This window comes from Megascapheus bottae, chromosome 3, assembly GCF_031878675.1.
Source record: "Megascapheus bottae isolate mThoBot1 chromosome 3, mThoBot2.hap1, whole genome shotgun sequence".
Classification (NCBI taxonomy): domain Eukaryota; kingdom Metazoa; phylum Chordata; class Mammalia; order Rodentia; family Geomyidae; genus Megascapheus; species Megascapheus bottae.
The window spans coordinates 45716806-45728922 of record NC_143511.1 but is presented as its reverse complement, the minus strand read 5'-3'; the positions used below and the strand labels follow the sequence as shown (position 1 = coordinate 45728922).

At 39.6% G+C, this 12117-nt stretch overlaps 1 protein-coding gene and 1 pseudogene across 1 annotated transcript in view; one reads left to right on the top strand and one right to left on the bottom strand.

Annotated features, from left to right (window-relative positions):
• Ccdc171 (coiled-coil domain containing 171) overlaps positions 1-12117 on the bottom strand; it is a 304559-nt gene that overhangs the window by 103713 nt on the left and 188729 nt on the right. The window lies entirely within an intron of this gene.
• On the top strand, positions 7791-8604 carry LOC150065428 (small ribosomal subunit protein uS5-like; annotated as a pseudogene).

Genomic DNA, 12117 nt, shown 5'->3' with positions numbered 1-12117 from the left:
CAGCTGAAACACAGCTACCATCACATGGTTGGTAAAATGCTTCTTCTGCCACCAGCTTCAGCTTGTGGATCATACAATCACATGGTAGCCTCTGCCTCCTGTGAGAAACAGGATGGTAAATTGCTGAGGAACATTTGAAAGTGCCAAGACCATAAAGCAAAATACCTAATTTCTTCGATTCTCCCCACCGAATACAAAACATAGCACTCTATTTCCCTACTCTGACATATTTGGGGGACACTCAGACTGTTTGTTCCCCTGGGGCATAAAGAGGAAGGATTATAAGCAAGGGTTGGCTTGTTCATAGACTGAAAGGCTTCTTAGCTGGCAGTAGTTGCTAATTAACGAAGAAGGAAAGCTTCCAAAGTGAAAACAGCCCTAAATTAGGCAACTGAACTTTGACCCATAGTGTTCATACCTACACACATACAACACAAACATTTGAATGTACAAGAGATTCCAGCTAGTCTTTCTTCTTCCCTCCCATGTTCTCTCACCTTCATTCTCTCTCACAGTGGTGCTAAGAATCTGGTCTGATATCCTGAGCCTGGGGCTGAAAATATGGCCACTGACTTATAAATTTTATATAGTGCGGAAGAACAGAGTGCTTCCTAAATAATAAGAATATCACAACTCAAAGACTGGAAATGATTAAAACCTTTAACCAAGGACTTGGCCAATGATGTCTAAATCTCAATGAAGCAATATGAAAATATGAAAATATGAAAAATCATAGCAAAACGACTCCTCGAAAACTCATTTCCGTAATACAAACTCTAATAATAACAAACTAAATGAAATCTTACACAAAGAATTCCAAAAAATGATTAAAAGAAGGAACAAAAAAGTGGACCGAGAATGTTGCTTAGTGGTAGAGAGCTTGCCTAGTATGCATGAAGCCCTGGGTTCAATTCCTCAGTACCACATAAACAGAAAAAGCTGGAAGTGGAACTGTGGCTCAAGTGGCAGAGTGCCAGTCTTGAGCAAAAGAAGCTCAAGGATAATGCCCAGGCCCTGAGTTCAAGCCCCAGGATGGTCAAAATTTTACAACAGGATAAAAAAATGTCTGACTGAATTTCAAGAGAATACAAACATATAGTTGAATTAAATAGGAAGAAAATGAAGTACACAAAAGAGGAATACAGAAATCTTGAAGAAAAAACTGAAACCTTAGAGATGAAAAACTCAATAATTTTAAAACTAAATTTTAAAACTTCATATGAAAATTTCAATAATCAATTGAATCAAGCTGAAGACATCAGAGCTTTAAGACAAAGTGGTTTAATTAGACAACTCAATGATAAGTAAAAAAAGAAGAAAAGAACGTACAAGTCCTTTGGGATATCATTAAAAGACCAAACCTATGAATCACAGTAGAAAATAGGTACAAGCCAAAGTCACAAAAAATATATTCAATAAATTAATAGAAGAAAATTGTCAAGTCCAGGCACCAGTGACTCCCACCTGCAATCCTAACTACTCAAGAGGCTGAAATCTGAGGATCACAGTTCAATGCCAGCCTGGGCATAAAGGACCATGAGACTCTTATCACCAATTAACCATGATAAAACTGGAAGTAGTGCTATGCTGCTCCAGTGGTAGAGCACTAGCCTTGAGCTGAAGAGCTCAGGGACAGTGACCAGGCCCAGAGTTCAAGCCTCATAAACAACCAAAAAAAAGAAGAAAATTGTCAAAATCTTGGTAAAGATAAGATGGCATCTACAAAGAGGAGATAGAGGAAGCATTTAGAATCCCAAATAGGTAAGGTCACAAAAGAATCATGTCATACTGTAGTTAAAGCATTAAGAATATAGAACAAAAGCAAAGAATCACAATGGCTCAAAAGCTATGTATACATGGCCATATAGGATGAGGCTAAGTGAAATGAACTCCAAGATATGGAAACAGAGGTTTATCTTTGTGATTATTGTTTTTAATGTACTATGTGAAGTTAGTTCTTTTCTCCTTTTTTCCATTTATGACTAATCTCATGTTTGTTACTGTATCTGACGTTGGTATCTGTTATATTGTATATATGTTAATTTGTTTATTTGAAATAAGGAAGGAAAGGGAAAAACAAGATGACTGGGAGGGGTGGGAGAAGGGAAAGCGGAAGAAAAACATGGGAAGAGGTATCAATGTTCAAGAAATAACGTACCCACTATCTGACAAATGTCACTGTAACCCCTCTATACATCACCCCGACAAAAAATAAAATTAAAAAAAGAAAAAAAGAATATACAACAATTAAAGAACATTGACAGTTGCAAGAAATACCACCATAACAACATAGATATACAAATCATAAGACTTAACAGTAGATTATTCATCATAAACTTTAAAACCAAAGAATAAAGCCAGGTGCCAGTGGCTCACACCTGCAATTCTAGTTACTGAAGGATCACAGTACGAAGACAGTCCAGGCAGAAAAGACTGTGAAACTCTTAGGCTCAATTAACCAGCAAAATTCTTGAAGTGGAGCTGTGGTTCAAGTGGCAAAGCAACTATGTTGTACAAAAACTCCCCCCCCCCCAAAATTAAATAGATAAATGGATGGATAGCAAAGAGGGAATAGAAAGAAATATTTAAATCCCTGGAGAAAGAAAACTATGAGACTCGATTATTATCCCAGCAAAGCTGTTCTTCAAAATTTAAGAAAAAATAAAAATTTCCTATAGCAAACAAAAACTAAAGAAATCCATGACCTCTATAATACTGTTGAAGATACTGGATGAAATCCTATACAGAAAAGACAAACATAATACTGAAAATAAACAAATAGATAAGCAAAATGTGGAGTAGGGAAAAATAAAAGCAATAAAATGGCAGGATTTGCTACATACCATTCAACAATAACTATAAATGTTAATGATCTCAATTCTCCAGTCAAAAGGCAGAGACTGATGGGTTGGACTTAAAACAAAGTCCAAATATTTGTGGCCTACAAGAAACACATTTCATTGGCAAAGACAAACTCAAGCTTAAAGTCAAAGGAAATAGATCAGGAAAGCAAGGAGGAATAGGTTACTCACATCTGACAAAAAAAGACATTAAACAAAATTCAGTGAGAAAAAGAGGTCACTGCATATCTACAATGAGAACAAATGATACAGAAGACTAAAAAGTTGTGAAAATATAAACACAGAAAATCACTGCACCCAATTTCAATGAAGAATTTTTTTTAATCTTACTAAACATAAAATCATAGATAGATCTGGAAATTGGTGGCCTCACAATTCAGGAAACAGATCTCATGATCATCAGAGAGTGAAGCTAATACAGGCAGAATAATCCTCAAAACTATTTTATTCTAATTAATCAGCAAAAAAAAAGCTGGACTAAAGATATGAATCAAGTGGAAGAATGCCAGCCATTAGCAAAAAAGACAAACAAGAGTTTCAGTCCTTGAGTTCAAGCGGGGGCGGGGTACTTCAGAAAGATCCCAACACCACACAATAATAGTATGACAGGGGAAAACTTAAATATCCCACTCTAATCAATACATAAATTATCATCCAGGAAAAAATGACACTTCAAAATTATAGGTCAGCTTAAATGATCCAAAATCTACAGAACATTGCCACTAGCACCACATAATATATGTCACATTCTTCTCAGCATGCCATGAAACTTGGACTGAAATAGAACATATTTTAAGACATAAAGCAAGTCCTAACAAATAAAACTGAAATAACTTCCTGGATTTTAGGAGACCACAGTGGAATAAAAGAAATCAACATCAAGAAAGACTCCAAGAAATAAAAACACTTGGAGATTGAAAAAATACCCTTCAGAATGGTCAATAGTTCATCAAAGAAATAAAGGTGAAAATCAGAAAATTCCTACAATCAAATGAAAACACAAACTTTTCTGATATAGTAGTATTAATATACTTTCAGCTATGTGGCTACAGGGAAAAATAGGAGAGAAAAGAATGTACTTTCTTAGGCCAGCCTATGAAAGAACAAAAAGATAAAATATATAAATTACTTAAATTTAAAAATTAGAAGGCAGGCTTAGTGGTATATACCTATATTCCAGTATGGAAGTCCCAGGCAAGTAAAACAAAACAGGGTTTCATCTTAAGGACTTGTGTTTGTCTTGATGAGAAAGGAAGCACAAATCTCTACAGTCATACCCCAGTACTGTCATTAAAAAAGAAAGAAAAAATAAAAAACAGGCTCCAGTGGCTAAATACTATAAACATAGCTACTAAGGTATGAAGATCACAGTTCCAAGCCAGTCCAGGCAGAAAAGTCCATGACACTCATCTCCAATGAACTACCAGGAAACAGGAAGTGGTACCGTGGCTTAATGTGGTAGAGTGTTAACCCTGAGCAAAAAAGCTCAAGGAAAGAACCCAGGCCCAGGAAAGAAGGAAGGAAGGGAGAGAGGGAGGGATAGAGGAGATGGGGGAATGAGGGGAGAGAAGTAAATAGAGAAAGGAAAAAAGCTAGAGAGAGGGGAAGGAGGAAGGAAGGAAGGAAAGAAAGAAAAAAGATGAGAAGGAAAGGAAGGAGTGGAGGGAGGAGGGAAAGGAGATAAGAGGTGAAAAGTGGGTGGCCTAGCAGTGGCTCACACCTGTAATCCTAGCTACTCAGGAGGCTGAGATCTGAGAACCAAGGTTCAAAGCCAGAACTGGCACAAAAGGACCTGAGATTCTTATCTCCAATTAACCTCTAGAAAACAGGAAGTGGGGCTTGGCTCAAAAGTAGGGCAGTAGCCTTGAGCTGAACTGCTCAGGGACAGCACCCAAGCCAAGTTCAAACCCCATGACTTGCAAAAAAAAAAAAAAAAGGTGAAAAGTGAGAAGCAGGAAAAGAAAAGGGGTGAAAGGAGGAAAAGTAGAAGGGAAATAGAAGGAAAGGGGAGGGGAAGGGAAGAGGAAGAGAGTATCCAGAGGAAAAGTGAATGGGGAGGAGAGGGATGATGAATAGGGCAAAGTGAAGAGGAGTGGAAATAAAGAAAAGAAAAGGGGAAGGAGAGAGGTGGTGAAGAGGAGAAGAGAGGAAGGAAGGAGACAGGGCAAAAAGAAAAAAGGTAGCCAGGTTTTGGTGGCTCATTTCTATAATCCTAGCTACACACGAGGCTGAGATATGAGGAACTGTGGTTCAAAGACAGCCCAGGCACTAAAGTCCATGAGACTCTTATCTCCAATTAATTACCAGAAAACCAAAGTGGTGGTGTGACTCAAGTGGTAGAGTGGTAGCCTTGAGCTGAATAGCTCAGGGTCAGTGCCCAGGCCCAGAGTTCAAGCCCCACAACAAGGAAGAGAAGAAGGAGGGGGATGAAGAGGAGGAGGAGGAAGAGGAGGAGGAGGAAGAGGAGGAGGAGGAGGAGGAAGAGGAGGAGGAGGAGGAGGAGGAGGAGGAGGAGGAAGAGGAGGAGGAAAAGGGGGGAAAGGAGAAGGAAAGACAGAAGGAGAGAGGAGAGGAAGAGGGAAGAAAGGCAAAGATAGGAAAGACTGAGAAAATAAAAATTTATACACTTAAGAGATTTCAAAAGGCTGGGGCTAAAAGCATGGCTCAACATAGCACCAGCCAATGAGCAGAAGTGTCAGATACTGAGTCCTAGTCTCAGGAAGAAAGTAGGGAAAGAAGGAGGGGAGGGGAGGGGAGGGAAGGGAAGGGGAAAAGAAAGAGAAAAAACCAGATGACATCAAAACAACTAGCAATAAAAATTCAGGGGTTCATTAGGGGATATTTTGAAAACTTACAGAAACTGTTGGGTAGGAAATAAGTTTGGCGATTTCTCAAAAGCCTTGGCTCCACCATACCACTATTGGGCATGTATCCAAAAGACAGTAAATAGATATGCAAGACACCTTCATAGCCATGTTTACTAAGACACCTGCATAACCATTTTTACTACAATAGCCAAACAATGGAATCAACTAAGGTGTTCCAAAACAGATGAATGAGTAAAGAAGAGAAATGAAATCAGATCATTTGCAGGAAAAAAAAAATGGGTGCTACTGAGTGTGACAAATCAAAAAGCAAAATATCCTGTTTTCACTTATAAGTGGAAGTTAGACCTAAAAAGTATCTATAGTCATAGACATGCATATAAATGTAAATATCTTCATGAGTAGTTACTTAGATGGCTAAATGTAGAATATGACAACCCAAATCCTTCTCAGTGGATGAACGGATCAAGAAAATATGATATATACACACAGTGGAATTCTAGCTTCCGTCAGAAAGAAGACATTGCCCCATTCATAAGGAAACTGAAAGGCTTGGAAAAAACTATATTAAGTGAAGTAAGCCAAAACCAAAAAAACATAAGGCTTCGTGGATTCCCTCATTTGCAATAACTACACTGTTTATAAATCTATAAACTAATCCAGGGCTGGGAGTTTTGCCTAGTGGTAGAGTGCTTGCCTAGCATGCACAAAGACCCGGGTTTGATTCCTCGGTACCACATACGTAGAAAAAAGCCAGAAGTGGTGCTGAGGCTCAAGTGGTAGAGCTCTAGCCTTGAGAAAGTCCAAGGACAGTGCTCAGGCCCTGAGCTCAAGCCCAGGACTGGCAAAAAAAGAAAAAAGCCAGAAGTGGTGCTGAGGCTCAAGTGGTAGAGCTCTAGCCTTGAGAAAGTCCAAGGACAGTGCTCAGGCCCTGAGCTCAAGCCCAGGACTGGCAAAAAAAGAAAAAAGCCAGAAGTGGTGCTGAGGCTCAAGTGGTAGAGCTCTAACCTTGAGAAAGTCCAAGGACAATGCTCAGGCCCTGAGCTCAAGCCCAAGACTGGCAAAAAAAAAATCTATAAACTAATCCAGTGGATAGTAAAAGACACATAGTTACACTAGGATATGATTAAATAAAACAGCACTCTAACATCACACACTAACAAAGGAGGATATTCTTAGGAGAGGATCACAATGACTCAATAGTTATGTGTGTATGACTACATAAAATGATTACTGAATTGAACAAAAATGGAAACAAGAGATTTTTTTATTGTACTATTTGCAATTATTTTTTTTCTTTGTTTCCTTTAATTTATTATTTGGTTGTCACTGTTTTTTACTTCTATACCCTTTGGCTTATATATAAGTTTATCTGATTTGGGGAAGGGGAGGAGAATCCCAGAAGTAGTAGGACCAAGGGTGAGCCAATTCAACAGTGATACTCACTAGACACTATGATGGAAATAAACTTTACAACTTGAGGCAGGGGTGCCATGGGGGGGGGGGAGAAAATGAACAAGGAAAGCACTCATTCACCTTACTTATATGACTGTAACCCCTCTGTACATCACCTTTACAATAAATTTAAATTTAAAAGAAAAAGAAAGCCAAGCACAGAGACTCACGATTGTAATCCTAGCTACTCAAGAGGCTGAGATCTGAGGATCAATGTTTAAATCCGGCCAGGGCACAAAATCCATGAGATGCTCATCTCCAATTAAACTCTAGAAAACAGAAGTGGCACTGTGGCTCTAGGGGTAGGGCAGTAGCCTTGAGCTGAAGAGCTCAGGGAAAGCTCCCAGGTTCAGAGTTCAAGCCCCAGGACCAAATTAAAAAAAAAAAAAAAGCAGGATGAATTCCAGCATGGGGGAAGGGAATAAAAGAACATGAATATGAATCAAGCTAAAAGACTACTCAGGAGAAAAGACTAGAGAACAACAGAAAAAGAAAGAAGTTAAAATAATCGTATCACACTTTGCAAGTATATATTAGAGCAGGAGAGGGATGGGAGAGAAAAGTAGATCCTGTGGGTAGGCAGGTATTAGAAGGAAGAGGTTTGTTAGTAAAAGCTTCTTCTCCAGCTTCTTCTCCAGGAAGACACCAAATGGCAGACCATGCTGGTGCAGCGCGAGGGCCTGGAGGCCCGGGGGCTTCTGAGGTTTCAGCAGGGGCCTCCGGGCCGGGCCGAGGTTGCAGTCATGGTAGGGGCCGGCGTCGTGGCCACGGGGCTCCTGGAGGCAAGACCAAAGACAAGGGATGGATCCCCATCACCAAACAGGGCCGCCTGGTTCAGGACATGAAGATCCAATCTTTGGAGGAGATCTATCTTTTCTCCCTTCCCTCAAGGAGTCTGCGATCACCGATTTCTTCCTGGGCGTCCCTCAAGGACCGGGTGTGGAAGATGATGCCCGTGCAGTCCAAGGCATTTGTGGCCGTTGGCGGCTGCAATGGCCGCTGGTGTGAAGTGTTCCAAGGAGATTGCCATTGCCATCCCAGGGGCCACGATCCTGGCCAAGCTCTCCACTGTCCCCGTGGAGAGAGGCCACTGGGGGAACAAGATTGGCAAGCCTCACACTGTCCCATGCAAGGTGACAGGCGCTGCGGCTTGGTGCAGGTGGTCTCCTCCCCGCCCCCAGAGGCACTGGGGTCATTTCAGCTCTAGTCCCCAAGAAGCTCTTGACATGGCTGGTATCCATGACTGCTACACCTCAGCTAGGGGCTGTACTGTCACCTTGGGCAGCTATACCAAGGCCACCTTCGATGCCATCTCCAGGCCCTACAGTTACCTGACCCTTGACCTATGGAAAGAGACCATCTTCACCAGATCTCCTTACCAGGAATTCACTGACCATCTTGTGAAAACCCACACCAGAGTCTCCGTGCAGAAGATCCAAGCTCCAGCTGTGGCCACAACATAAGATTTTATACAAAAATAATAAAGTGAATCAAGCTTGTTAAAAAAAAAAAACACGAAATGTACTATGTTATTTCTCATCTCTTTTGCTGTGCCTTGGTTATCTCATACTGTTACAACATTTTACCTTGTTATCTGATATATTGTATATATGTTTATCTGGTTATTCGAAATAGGATAGGTGTTGGGGGGCCAAGTAACCCCATGCCTAATAACTTTCTGTTGAGGCTTGTAGTAGGGATAAAACACGTGGACCACTTTGTCCTGTCCATCTTGTATACTGATAGGCTCCCTCACCCAATATAGGGAGGAGGGATTTAGGGAATAGAGAGAGAGAGATCTTCTGCCTTGATGAAGCTGCATGGCATCTCTGTTCATGCTCCGGGTAAGAAGGCTGGGTGCAGGAGGACATTGGGCCCCTTCCTCTCACGGCTTGGCCTGGTAGGGGTGTGTTTTTCCCATCTCCCTACTAGCAGAGGGGGACCAGGGACGAAGGACCCCGACAGATAGGGAAAGGGGGAAAACAAGATGAGGGGTGGGGGTGGGGAGAGGGAAATGGGGACCAAAACATGAGAAAGGGTATCAATGTTTGTGAAGTAATGCACCTTCTACCTGGTAAATATAATGTAACCCTTCTATTAATTACAATAAAAATTATATGAAAAATATATATATAAACAAGAAGAAGATAACAAAAAGGAGATTGTTTGTAACTGAAAACAGGACTAGAGAATCTTTGGGGGAGTGCTATTTTTTTTTTAAGGAAAGGGTGTCAGAAATGTGATTTAAAAGGTTAGATTTGATTCAAATACAGGGTAAACATGTATGGAGATGTAACAATGAAATCTCCCACAATAACTAAGACAGGCCAATAAAAAATTGTTCTAAATACATTTCATTAATGAACTCCACGTATTTTAATAGTACTAGATATTTCCATGTTCAACAAACTAGAAAGCAAATGACAAATACAGAAATAACATTTCTGTACCTTTTAGTAAGGAAATAATGAGAACATCTTTCAATCTGAAATAAAGTTAAAATATACAGTAAATATCTTAAGTTGTCTCATGGGTTCGGTGGCTCATGCCTATAATCCTAGCTACTCAGGAAGCTGAGATCTGGAGATCAAGGTTCAAAGCCAGCCTGGGTACAAAAGGGACTCAGAGTCTTATCTCCAATTAACCTCTAGAAAATGGGAAATGGGACTTGGCTCAAGCGTAGGGTGGTAGCCTTGAGCTGAAGAGCTCAGGGACAGCAATAGACCAAGTTCAAGCCCCATGATCCACAAAAAAAAAAAAAAAAAAAAAAAACACTTAAATTGTCATTAATATCACAATATTCTTTGGCTAGAAATCACTACAAAATTACAAGTTGTAGTTGTAGTTTAACATACCACAACATGAGGAGGGGAATGGGAGTAAACAACAGAAGGGGTGACATTGATCAAGACCTTTGTAAACATAAACTGACTATGGAATTGTAATCACTTTGTACTATTTAATATTTTTAAGTAACCAAATGTGAAAAACATAGACTATTAAATATATTTTCATTTTAAGAGCATATTCTTATAAGCACAAAGGTAAATTTCAACTTGAAAAACTTTACTGCTTTATGAAAAGCTAAAGCCATTTCCTCTAAAATCAGGAAAGAGACAAGGATGCCCACTCCCTCCACTCCTCTTTAATATAGTATTAGAATTCCTGACCAGAGCTATAAGGCAAGAAAATGCATAAAAGGGATCTGAATAGGGAAAGAGGAAGTGAAACTTTCCCTCTTTGCCAATGATATGATTCTGTATTTAAAGAACCCTACAGACTCCAGTCCCACGTTCCTTGAGCTGATTCAAAACTTTGGTAAGGTAGGGTATAAAATTAACCCTCAAAAATCAACCGCCTTCCTGTATGCCAACAAGAGGAGTGAAGAAGCAATCAGGAAAGCAACTCCTTTTACAATAGCCTCCAAGAAAATAAAGTACCTAGGAATTAACTTAACTAAAATACAAAGGACCTTTTACATTTAAAACCCTGAAAAAGGATTTTAAAGCAGAACTGAGAAAATGGAAAAAAAAAAACCTCCCATGTACTTCAATTGGAAGAATTAACATCATGGAAATGGCAATCCTGTCAAGGGCTATCCTCAAATTCAATGCAATACCCCTCAATATCCCAATGTCATTCTTTAAGTAAATAGAAGAAGCAATCCAAAATTTCATATGGAATAATAAGAGACCCCAAATAGCAAAAGCAATCCTTAGCAGAAAGAACAGCACTGGAGTAATAGCAATACCAAACTTCAGACTCTATTACTTAGCTATAGTAACCAAAACAGCATGATACTGGCACAAGAACAGGCCTGAGAACCAATGAAACAGAACTGAAGACCTAGAAATCAACCCACAGATGTATGGCCACCTAATCTTTAATAAGGAAGCCTAAAAAAGAGAAAGAAAGAAAGAAAGAAAGAAAGAAAGAAAGAAAGAAAGAAAGAAAGAAAGAACACTTCAACAAGTGGTGTTGGCAAAACTGGTTAAGCCCTTGCAGAAAACTAAAGTTGGATCCTTCTATGTCATCCTGCACCAGGATTCATTCCAAATGGATCAAAGACCTTGAGGTAAAAGCAGATACCCTGAAAACTTACAAGAAGGAATAGGAGATACACTAGATAGCCTAGGCACAGATCGAAATTTTCTTAATAAAGACCCATAAACACAAAAAATTAAAGAAAGTTTGGACAAATGGGACTGCATTAAACCTCAGAGCTTCTGTATGGAAAAGGAAATAGCTAGCAAATTAAATAGCCCACAGAGTGGGAGAAGATCTTCACCAACCATACAACAGACAATGGCCTCATATCTAAAATATAACAACAGCTCAAAAAATTGAATCACTCCAAAACTAATCTCCAAAGTAACAACTATCCCATTAAAAGATGGGCCAAAGACTTAAAGAGAGTCTTCTCTGAAGAAGAAACAAAAATGGATTATAGACACATGAAGAAATGCTCCACATCCTTGGCCATAAAATAAATGCAAATCAAAACAACTCTGAGATTCCACCTCACTCCAGTTAGAATGGCCAGGATCAAGAAATCTAATAACAACAGATGCTGGTGGGGATGTGACATGGAGGGATCGCTACTACACTGTTGTTGGGAGTGTAAACTCATTCAACCACTATGGCAAGCAGAATAGAAATTCCTCAAAAGACTAAACATAGAGCTGCTCTATGACAATTCCACTACTTGGCACTTTCCCAATGGTCCAGAAACAAGGACATATTAAACCCACTAGGACAATGATGTTCATTGCAGCACTATTTACCATAGCAAAGATATGGAACCAACCCATATGCCCCTCAGTAGATGATTGGATCAAGAAGATGGGGTATTTATACACAATGGAATTCTATGCTGCCATCAGAAAGAATGGCATCACTCCATTTGTAAGGAAATGGAAAGACTTAGAAAAAAACATATTAAGTGAAGTAAGCCAGACCCAAAGCAACATGAGCTC